The sequence below is a fragment of the Etheostoma cragini genome, chromosome 7, assembly GCF_013103735.1.
Source record: "Etheostoma cragini isolate CJK2018 chromosome 7, CSU_Ecrag_1.0, whole genome shotgun sequence".
Taxonomy (NCBI): domain Eukaryota; kingdom Metazoa; phylum Chordata; class Actinopteri; order Perciformes; family Percidae; genus Etheostoma; species Etheostoma cragini.
In genome coordinates, this window is record NC_048413.1 from 26,861,893 (window position 1) to 26,871,544 (window position 9,652).

General features: G+C 42.5%; 1 protein-coding gene across 1 annotated transcript in view; it reads right to left on the reverse strand.

Moving 5' to 3' along the window:
- The window catches only part of plch2a (phospholipase C, eta 2a), a 164,424-nt gene that overhangs the window by 153,871 nt on the left and 901 nt on the right, over positions 1–9,652 (reverse strand). The gene's annotated exons all lie outside the window — the stretch shown is intronic.

Genomic DNA, 9,652 nt, shown 5'->3' on the forward strand with positions numbered 1-9,652 from the left:
CATGATATTCTCTTTTATCAGGCATCAGGTCCACTGATCTTGCATTGTGGGGAACTCAATGTTTTATTGCATTAATTCATCCGATCTAGTCTCCAAACCAGTGTTTCCTGACATTTTAAGCCCTTACCCTTTCAAATGAAGCTGTATCTATTTAACCCATGAGCTGCTATAACATTTAAAGTCCTCGTCTAAAGAAGGCATTTAAACACCAGACCACTGTCCTCTTTGTCCTACAATTCCCATCTTTATCAAACCAGATCCCCATTTTACTCCAGTATCACCAAATCAACCATTACTAGAAGAGGAATGGTTTCCTAAAACCCTCTCAGCCCCGGTCGAGCAACGAGGAAATGGGCTCATTAACCCCGGACCCCTTCACTTCCACTGAACCGAGTAAAACACGAGAGACGAATGCAAGGCCTCCCTCATGAAATCAGCTTTCCATTACGAGGAGCCTGGTGCCGAGACAATGACTTAATTAAGGCTCCGTCTGTCTCCAGCTCCGATGATGTTGAGAGGCTCTGAATCAAGCAGAGTCTACATTAAACATGAGGGAGCTGCACTGCCCCCCTCCGGTTGTGAGTCCTGTAGAGTAGGGTTCTTTAAAGGATTTAATCAACCGAGAGTGAGATAAAGCAGGGACCCCATACTACATATATGGAATAAAATTAAGTTGCATGTTAAAATAGGGCTCCACTAACAAGTTGGCAGCCCAAAGCCTTTATACACAGCTTTTTACTGCATAGAATACTATGTTATTAAAGTATTTCTTGGCAGGATTTTATCAATTATGTTATAATATTCTCCAACTCCACGCACTCCTACAGTTAAAACTCCACATATTCTCCTTTCTGGTGTTGTCCTGATTAACCCTTGTGTTTTCTACCCGTTGAAATTGACAATTTGCAGCTTTTTACTCAATGTTTTTAACTTTTTCTTACATTTGTCCCTTTTTTCAACACTTTTGATGCTTTTTTTCCAATGTTTGTCAGTTTTTTTTAACGTTTTCAACTCTACGTAACAATAACTTATTAACCAGTGTTACAGTTTTTTGGGGAATTTATGGTCAATAAACCTCATTTATAGGAAATTACATCTAATGTTTGAGTTAGAAAAGCAGAAATTAGGAATTACTGAGATTAAAATTAAAGGAATGGATGTTGATGATAATCACAGACTGGAATATGTCAACTTTTACTCAATACTATTTCAAAAACACTTCAATTACTTCTCTCCAAATGCTATAAAATGGAATAAGACGCCCCAAAATTAATGAAAGTAGAGATTTGTGCTTGCTAAAAAGCGTTGTGTGGAATCAATCATGATATTTTGGGGAATTAAAAAGAACATTGATATAGGAAAACGGGTCAATATCTTTTATTTGGCAGTCACATCTTTTTAAGTAAAAATAACTGAATAACAGAAAATGGAAAACCGCTGGATGAAATTACACTAGTTCCAGCTCCTAATGAGTAAATCATGTGTGCTATGTTGATTAGCAGTGCAATAGCCATGAAAACAGCTGTGCAAATAAAGCTCCATCCTTGGCACAGTGATTATAAAGGAAATGGTGTTTTCTTGGCTCCGGGTTATGATCTTCATAAGACACCAAAATGAGCACCATTGCCGATTTTTGCATATCTGCATTAGTTTTGATAAACATATCAATGAGCTTTTTTAACATTAATATGCATTCCCCCTGCCTGCCTATAGGCCCCCAGTGGCTAGAAATGGTGATAGGTGTAAACCGAGCCCTGGGTATCCGGCTCTGCCCACGAGAAAATGAAAGCTCAGATGGGCCGGGCTGGAATCTGGCTCCTTATGAGGTCATAAGGGGCAAGGTTACCTCCCCTTTCTCTGCTTTGCCCGCCCAGAGAATTTGGCCCCCCCATGAAAGAGAGAAACATCTTGGCTTTCAAATGAGCAAAGTGGCAGTTGGTCAAGGCCACACCCCCGCCCTCCACATTGCCCCCCCCCCGAAAGGTACAGACTCAGACATGTCACATACTAAGGAAAGCTCGTTGTGGGACTGGCTCTAGTGGCTGTAATTCTGCACCAAGGCTGAATTTTGTATGCCACGATCTCTTGTCAAAAAGATAGATTTTAACAAAACAAAAAACTCCAGGGGAAAAAGGTTGAGGAGGATTTATCCTCCGCTGCATGCCGGCCTAGAGGGCAATCCCAGAATAATGTTCTATGGCTTTCCGTACGGACGCAGGTTGGAGATTATATTGTTGCCTCAGCAATAAAAGAACTATATCTCAGATATCAGACGTTAGCTGGGGGGGGATTTATCATCGGGCTTCCACTAACGGGAGAAAATCCATACAGTGCTTTTGTACAGCGAGGAGATAAAGAATCACATAAACCTGGGTTGAAATTGAACCCCCCCCCCCACCCATTCATTGCAAAATAAGAATCAAAAACACTTTATTGATCGCCTCGGGGTCATTGTCAAGTTGCAGTTAAATTTAAGGCAAAAATAAGAGTAAGGACCAAACAAGTCAATGAGTGTATAAAGTAACATGGCTAAAATTAAAAGATGTTACTATACAGTGGATTGTACAAATGCTACAGGACAGTGGGAACTAACACGTGGCTAAAACTACAGTAACGTCGGGCATGGAGCAAACCGCGACAGCAGCGTGTGGGACCCCGACCGCGGTGCACGACTTAACCTCCGCGTGCAGGTACGTCGCATTTGTTGTCCAACAGCAACAACTCAGCACGGCAACACAACAAACATGCACACGCACGTAAATCACAATCATCCGGGGTGGTTTCCCAAAACAGACGGGCCGTCTCCGTGCACAATCACCGGGGGCGTTTAGTCGACAAACAGAGCAACAGCAGGATGGTGCCAAAACAAACCAAGAGAAAGAGAGAGAGGGAGAGAGGGGAGGGAGGGAGGGAGGGGAAGACATGCAGGAATATAGGTTTATTCGACCCCAGACCTTTGCGTAGAGGCATAAACCTCTCAGTACTATCTCTAAAGATTGTTCAGAGGGGAGAGAGAGTGAGAGAGAGAGTGAGAGAGAGAGAGAGAGAGAGAGAGAGAGAGAAGACATGCAGGGATTTGTCGTAGGTCGGATTCGGACGCCGGACTTCTGTGCCGAGGCATAAACCTCTCTGTACTCTCTCTAAAGATTATTTAGAGGGAAGAGATAGGGCGGGAGAGAGAGAGAGAGAGAGAGAGAAAGAGAGAGAGAGAAAGAGAAAGAGAAGACATGCAGGAAATTGTCATAGGTCGGATTCGAACCCTCAACCTCTGCGTCGAAGTCTCTCTCAATTCACTCTCTCTCTACTTGAACGAAGCTGAATGCTGGAGAAATAATTTCTCTTCATGTCTGAGCCTAACCTTGTAATATCTTTTGAAGTGCAATTTTATTTACATACGTCCATTTTTTGTATTGTTTTGGTTGTGTGTGGTTTTTAATTTTCATTTCATTCATTGTTATTGATTGTGTTTAGTCACGAAGATATTATCGTTCATCGCAATAATTTCAAGCTAAATTTGTCACGCCTAACAGAGTTCACTTCTCGCAGCCCCCTCTAGAAACATCAAACCTTTTTAACCAGACACTCGCCTTTACATCTCTAATGAAGAGAGAAATGAGCCAATTAACTGCGGCAGATGATTCTCAGCGCTAATCGTCTTAATTATTCATATTACGCCGTGCATTATGACATATAAGTGCCATATTAGTGGTTAAAAACCTCAATGTTTCCTTCATTTGTGCTACAATTGGCTGATCGTCTTTGGGAATCAATACACAGCAGTAGCATTTACTTACTGCAATAGTGTTTATCTGTCAATGTTACCCCAACACACACACACACACACACACACGAACACACACACACACTTTGACTGACAGCGCTCCATCCACCCTGGGACTCAGCAGATGGTACCTAATTGCGTCTGAAGGCAGCGTCGGTCTGCAGCTGAGAGTAAATTGGAGAGTTTGGGCTTCAGGCAAACACAGCAACTGTTTTCCAGCCCACTTCAAAAACACCTGCAGATTCTTCTCTATCCTCTCTATCCATCTATCATTCACACAGAGTCTTCCCTCCACCTGCCTGAGAGACACTTACCTGCTGTTCCCCGTAGCTGAAAACTAAAAGGTGAAGGAGCTAGTTGAACCAGTCGCTCCTATACTGCGGAGCGCTTTGACACCAGTGTTGCCAGATCTTGCGAGACAAATACGCAACCAGACCTGTGGAAACAAGCCCAAAACAAGCTACTTTTTCTACGGAGCCCCCCTAAGAGCCTGGAAGAGATAAATAAATAAAATGTGTGCACGGTTTTACAATCCCTGGGGACGGATTGGTAAACTGTACACACGTTGGAGTTTTATTTTCTTCTCCTGAGCTTCAGGACAACGACTACAGAGGGAGTTAAACCACCTTTTAACATTATTTAACATCAGAAAACTGATGCGATATCAAATATAGACACTTTTCACTGGGATTTTGAGTGGTTCCCCCACGACGGGTTGAATCCATTATTTTACTCCTTTCTCCTTCTCCCAGTCTTTGTTATATTTCTTCCCGTATTTCACCCTCTTCATCCCGGGCTTGTATTCCTCCAAAAACTCTCCTACAGTCCAGTCACCATCAGTCGTTACTCGCGCATTTTCCTAACCAGAAGAAAACCCTGCTCTGCCTCTGATTGGCTGGTACTCGTTGTCATTTGGGTCAGAGCCAATTAGAAGCCGGATGTGGGCGGGACATAATGCTGCTGTCTGTAGTGTGTATGGGGAAAGGGGCGGGACCGAGGGAACAGGCAAGACAAACTCCTACGTTTAAATAACAAATAGAAAATACCTGCTTGACAACTTATTATGGAGCTGGGAACAAGCCCAAATAAGCATCTACACTTCAGTAACAAACCCAAAGAAACCGCGACCCGCGACTATCAATATTTGTAAGCGACTTTACAGAAAAACATGCCCAAAGTCGCTTAGAATAAGCGGACATGGCAACACTGTTTGACACGTGTTTTAAGAGTGACTACATCTGTGGAAACCTTTAAAAAGCAGCCAAAGACATTTAGCAACATTGCTAACTGTATTACTTTGTAATCAATATGTATTTATTTGGCCTGTGAAGCAGGAACATTGACCTTTGACTTCTAGCCAGGTGCCAACCATGTGTGACGTCACCCATCGGTTTGTGGAGATCTCTTTGCTTTTGAGGAAACCGTTGTTGGGAACCATCCATTTTTGGAAAATTGGTTTGAAAGAAACCCACATTTTCATTAAATTCAATTTTTATTTACATAGCGCCAAAGAGCCGGTCTAGACCGTACTCTGTGATGTTATTTACAGAAACCCAAAAGTTAGAAACTTTTTGGAAAGGGGCCAAATTTGACCCAAAGACAACAGGAGGGTTGAAGCATATTCACTATGCTTGCTATGCTATGCTATGCTTCTAGCTCAAAATAGGCTGCCTGCAGACATTTAGCCTATAGGAAGAGAAACTTAAATTTAATGATTTAACCACATTGCTCTTTTTACATGATCACAGCTGTTTTAATATTGCTTTTGAGCCAAGTTCAGACCAAAGATTCGCGTTTTGGAGCCTTGATCTGAATCAAACCAGCTGATGGTGTTGCTGCGACTCACCTGGTCGAGGTTTCATAACGTGAAAGAGGTCACCTGTTTCAACAGCCAATAAAGAGGTCAGCTATGAACCAGAGAACAGCTGGGTACACACAGCTGGTGGAAAGTTTTAGACGGAGCCTCAACGACCGCCTAAAAGCAACTTTACATGGTCCACCGAGATAGCGAAGGACTGAAGAAGACGGCGCGCCCAGCAGCGTTCCCACAGTTCAGTTTGGAAAACGTGCATCACGTTTTGTTGCTCAACAGTCCGACTAATTGAGAGGAGTAAGCAAAGTCAAATGAAGGTCATTACTCGGCCTGCGTAGACGAGCTATTGAACTGACGGCCCCAAAACTCTCTTTTGTGTTTTTCACCCTCCCAATTCACCTCAAAAAATCCCTTCCTGTAACCACATGAAGTGTGTTGTCCTGTGCATTGTGTTGTTATATATTGTATACCATGTTGTTGTCTGCATTAATCCTTTTTGGGAGAGCGTGTGGCGGCCCTTTAAATAGCTGCGGCCCGGAGGCTTGCTCCATTAAAAGCATCATATCACTGTGTACCTGTGCACGCGTGACAAATTAAGCTGTAATCTGTATCTGATTCCTGGGTCCTAATTTGATTTGTATTACAATTCTAGGAGCATAGCAATTCGATAGTATTGAGTTTTGCAACTTTTATTGACTGTATTTGGTGCACTGAGACACTTTACAGATAGAGTAGGTCTAGACCACACTCTATAATTTATAAAGTCCCAACAATTCTAGTAATTCCCCCAAGAGCAAGCAACTAGTACGACTCTAGTACCCAGGCTCTTGGTAGGTGGTGTCTGACGGTGCCGATTCTGGCATCTGAAAATCAAGTTGCATTGAACGCAAGCAGCTGGCCTAAATGGGAATGCAGTCTGCACTGCATCCAGCATCCATTTCCTTCATTTGAGATCTTTAATGTGTACAAATGAAGACATTTGAGAACATGATTTAACTAATTTGAGAGCACAATGACAACTGGAGAGCTGCTAAAATCAAATGAGAGAAAATGTTGTCTAGCGTGAAATTTCCAGTCCTCTTGATTCCTTCATCCATCCATCCATCGGTCTTTGAGTGACCGGTGTGCATCCGTCCCAATCGATACCTATTTGGGCTAACTGTGTTTAACACGGCGGGAGAACAAATAACGGACCAATTACTGACCAGACATCGACTCCAATTACTTGACTCAGGTTGAGCCCGGTGCTCTGCTATTCATCTGGCAGCAACAATTAACACTGAACTACACTCACGGCCCTGCGGTTGCGTGCCTCCACCAAACAGCCAAAGTGAGCTTTACATCCATGTCCGTGCAGAGGTAATATACCGTGTGTAGGGAAGACTTTGAAGCAATTTAAGATATATTAAGTGTAGTCTTTAGCAACACATGGATGCTGCATCCCAGCAGCACAAAACCTCTAAACAACAGTTTCTCGATTAGTGTCACCAGCTCGTTACTGCCAAAACATTTGATACCATGGTGTAGTCAACCTTTTGGTCTTTTAGATAAAAGAAAAAAAAAAAAAAAATAGTTATTATTTTGTGTAGTGTAGGGATTCTTGAGTGACAAATTGGGTTTTGTGAGGTCACACATTGCCCTTTGACCTCCTAAGTCTATGTCAGAGTTGATTTTTTTTTTTTTCAGTTTTGAGGAAATTTGCTGCCAGGGGGTCCTGAGATATCACGTTCAAGAGAATTGGACAGATGGATGTATGGACATATGGAAGGCCAAAACATTCTCACTCAAAAAGCGATGCTTGGTAAGGTACCTTTGGTGTTTGTTGCCGATGCAAAAGGTCTCCTTTGGTGTCTCAGTCAGTCGCAATGGGGCTTTCAACTAATTTGCACTTGGTCAGGACTCTTAGCTTCCTTTTTGGAGACTCTAATTTACTACTCACTCCCATTGCCTCACTTAAAAGGCATGACAATTTCACTTAATGAGGTTTAATAACATTAAAATGCGTTCCCCCAGCCTGCCTATGGTCCCCCATTGACTAAAAAATGGTGATGGGTGTAAACCGAGCCCTGGGTATCCTGCTCTGCCTTTGAGAAAATGAACGCTCAGATTGGCTCATCTGGAATCTTGGTCCTTATGAGGTCATAAGGGGCAATATTACCTCCCCTTTCTCTGCTTTTCCCGCCCAGACAATTTGGCCCTACCATGAGAAAGAGAGACATCATGGCTTTCAACAACAAGCTAAGTGGCAGTAGGTCAAGGCCACACCCCCAGCCTCCACCTCACCCCCCCTACCCGCCCACCTCAATAGCTACAGACACAGAAATGGCACGTTCTATTATTGTAAGACTTGCTCTAGTGGCTGTAAATCTATACCAAGGCTGTATTTTGGGAAAGAGACATCAGATACAGTATTAGGGGACCACTAAGGTCTATGGTGGAACATTTGCACCCCACAAAAGCAAATGTCACGTGAAATATTACATGAAGTTAACTGTTGACACATCACAGTTACTGATACATGGTTACACCTCATTATCTCTTACCAGTGTATCTCTGTGTGTACTTCGCCCACAGCGAGCCCACCAATCTGTCCCAAAGCGTCCCAGTTAGAGAGGAGACGCCCTGAACATATTCTTTGCAAATCTTTACAATAATTCCCAGAAAGAACCAACAGCCCTGCCTTGTTGTATGATCTACATTTTCTACAAAAGTTGCCATTTTCAGCCTGTAGCTTGCTAGCTCAAAGGGTTATTGATGTTTGAGAACAGCAACGCACTGGGATCGGGAGGTAAGGGACATCAATCTCAGGACTTTTCCCTTAAATGCACTTCCGTTTATTCACACTACTTATTTCCAGATCGTTGTTTCAGCCAAAATTGTACAGATCGGAATAGAATAAAATGCCTTTTATCAGCAATATACACATGTACAACAAGATTAAAAGCAACTCATTTCCAGTGACAACATTTATGTGAAATATAGTGACATGAACATGAAATAAAATAAGTAGTGCAAAAAAGAAGTATGTCAGGTGTTAATGAAGTTCTGAGACACTATAAACATATTTAAAAGAAATAAGTATGTTTTATATACAGTACAGTGTGATGTGCAGTGTGGCTTATTGCACATTATTTGAAAAATGCCCATTAGTGGTGATCATGTCCAATGAGTAATAGATATTGGACTATGATAGTAATGATATTGCACAACATACAGATATTGCACAGTAACAGAACTGCAGGTCTCCAGGCCTTTTGTGAATCATGTATTGAAGTTACTTCTTGTTGTGTTAGTTGTTGTTTATCTCTAACTCTGAGCCACAGGGTCTCTGCTGCTGCTCAGCCACGCTGACATCCAGCAGTCTCCCACAGCTTCCAGGATGTCAGGCAATTACCCCTGGAAACGTTCTTTCACTGATCCATAAGGATAATAGATCCTGTAGTTGCACCAGAATCAAAGAGCGTGTGCAGGATTTGGAGATGCATTCGGATGCATTTCCACCTTTTCAACATGCCTTCTCTGATCTAATAGAATTCTGCAATTGAATGTTCCTTTTTTAATGTGTCTTGGTTGCATTAATACATTTGTTCATATCAATCCATCAAAGACACTTCAGTGATGAGGTGACTGGGATCCAATCACTAACCAGTCCTTTCTTTAAAACAATCCGCTCCTCCTGAACCCTGCAGCCTCCAGCCCATGACCTCTAAAACATGTCCATCGGATTCCACACCGCTATATTTAAAAGGTCCCATGGCATGAAAATGTCACTTTATGAGGTTTTTTAATGTTAATATGTGTTCCCCCAGCCTGACTTTTGTCCCCAAGTGGCTAGAAATGGCTTGGAATCTAGCCCCTTATGAGGTCATAAGGGGCCAGGTTACCTTCCCTTTCTCTGCTTTGCCCGCCCAGAGAAGTTGCCCCCCCCCATGAGAGAGAGACATCATGGCTTTCAAACAAGCAAAGTAGCAGTTGGTCAAAAACAGTATTAGGGACCACTAAGGTCTATATAAAGAGACTTCAGATACAGTATTAGGGACCACTAAGGTCTATATAAA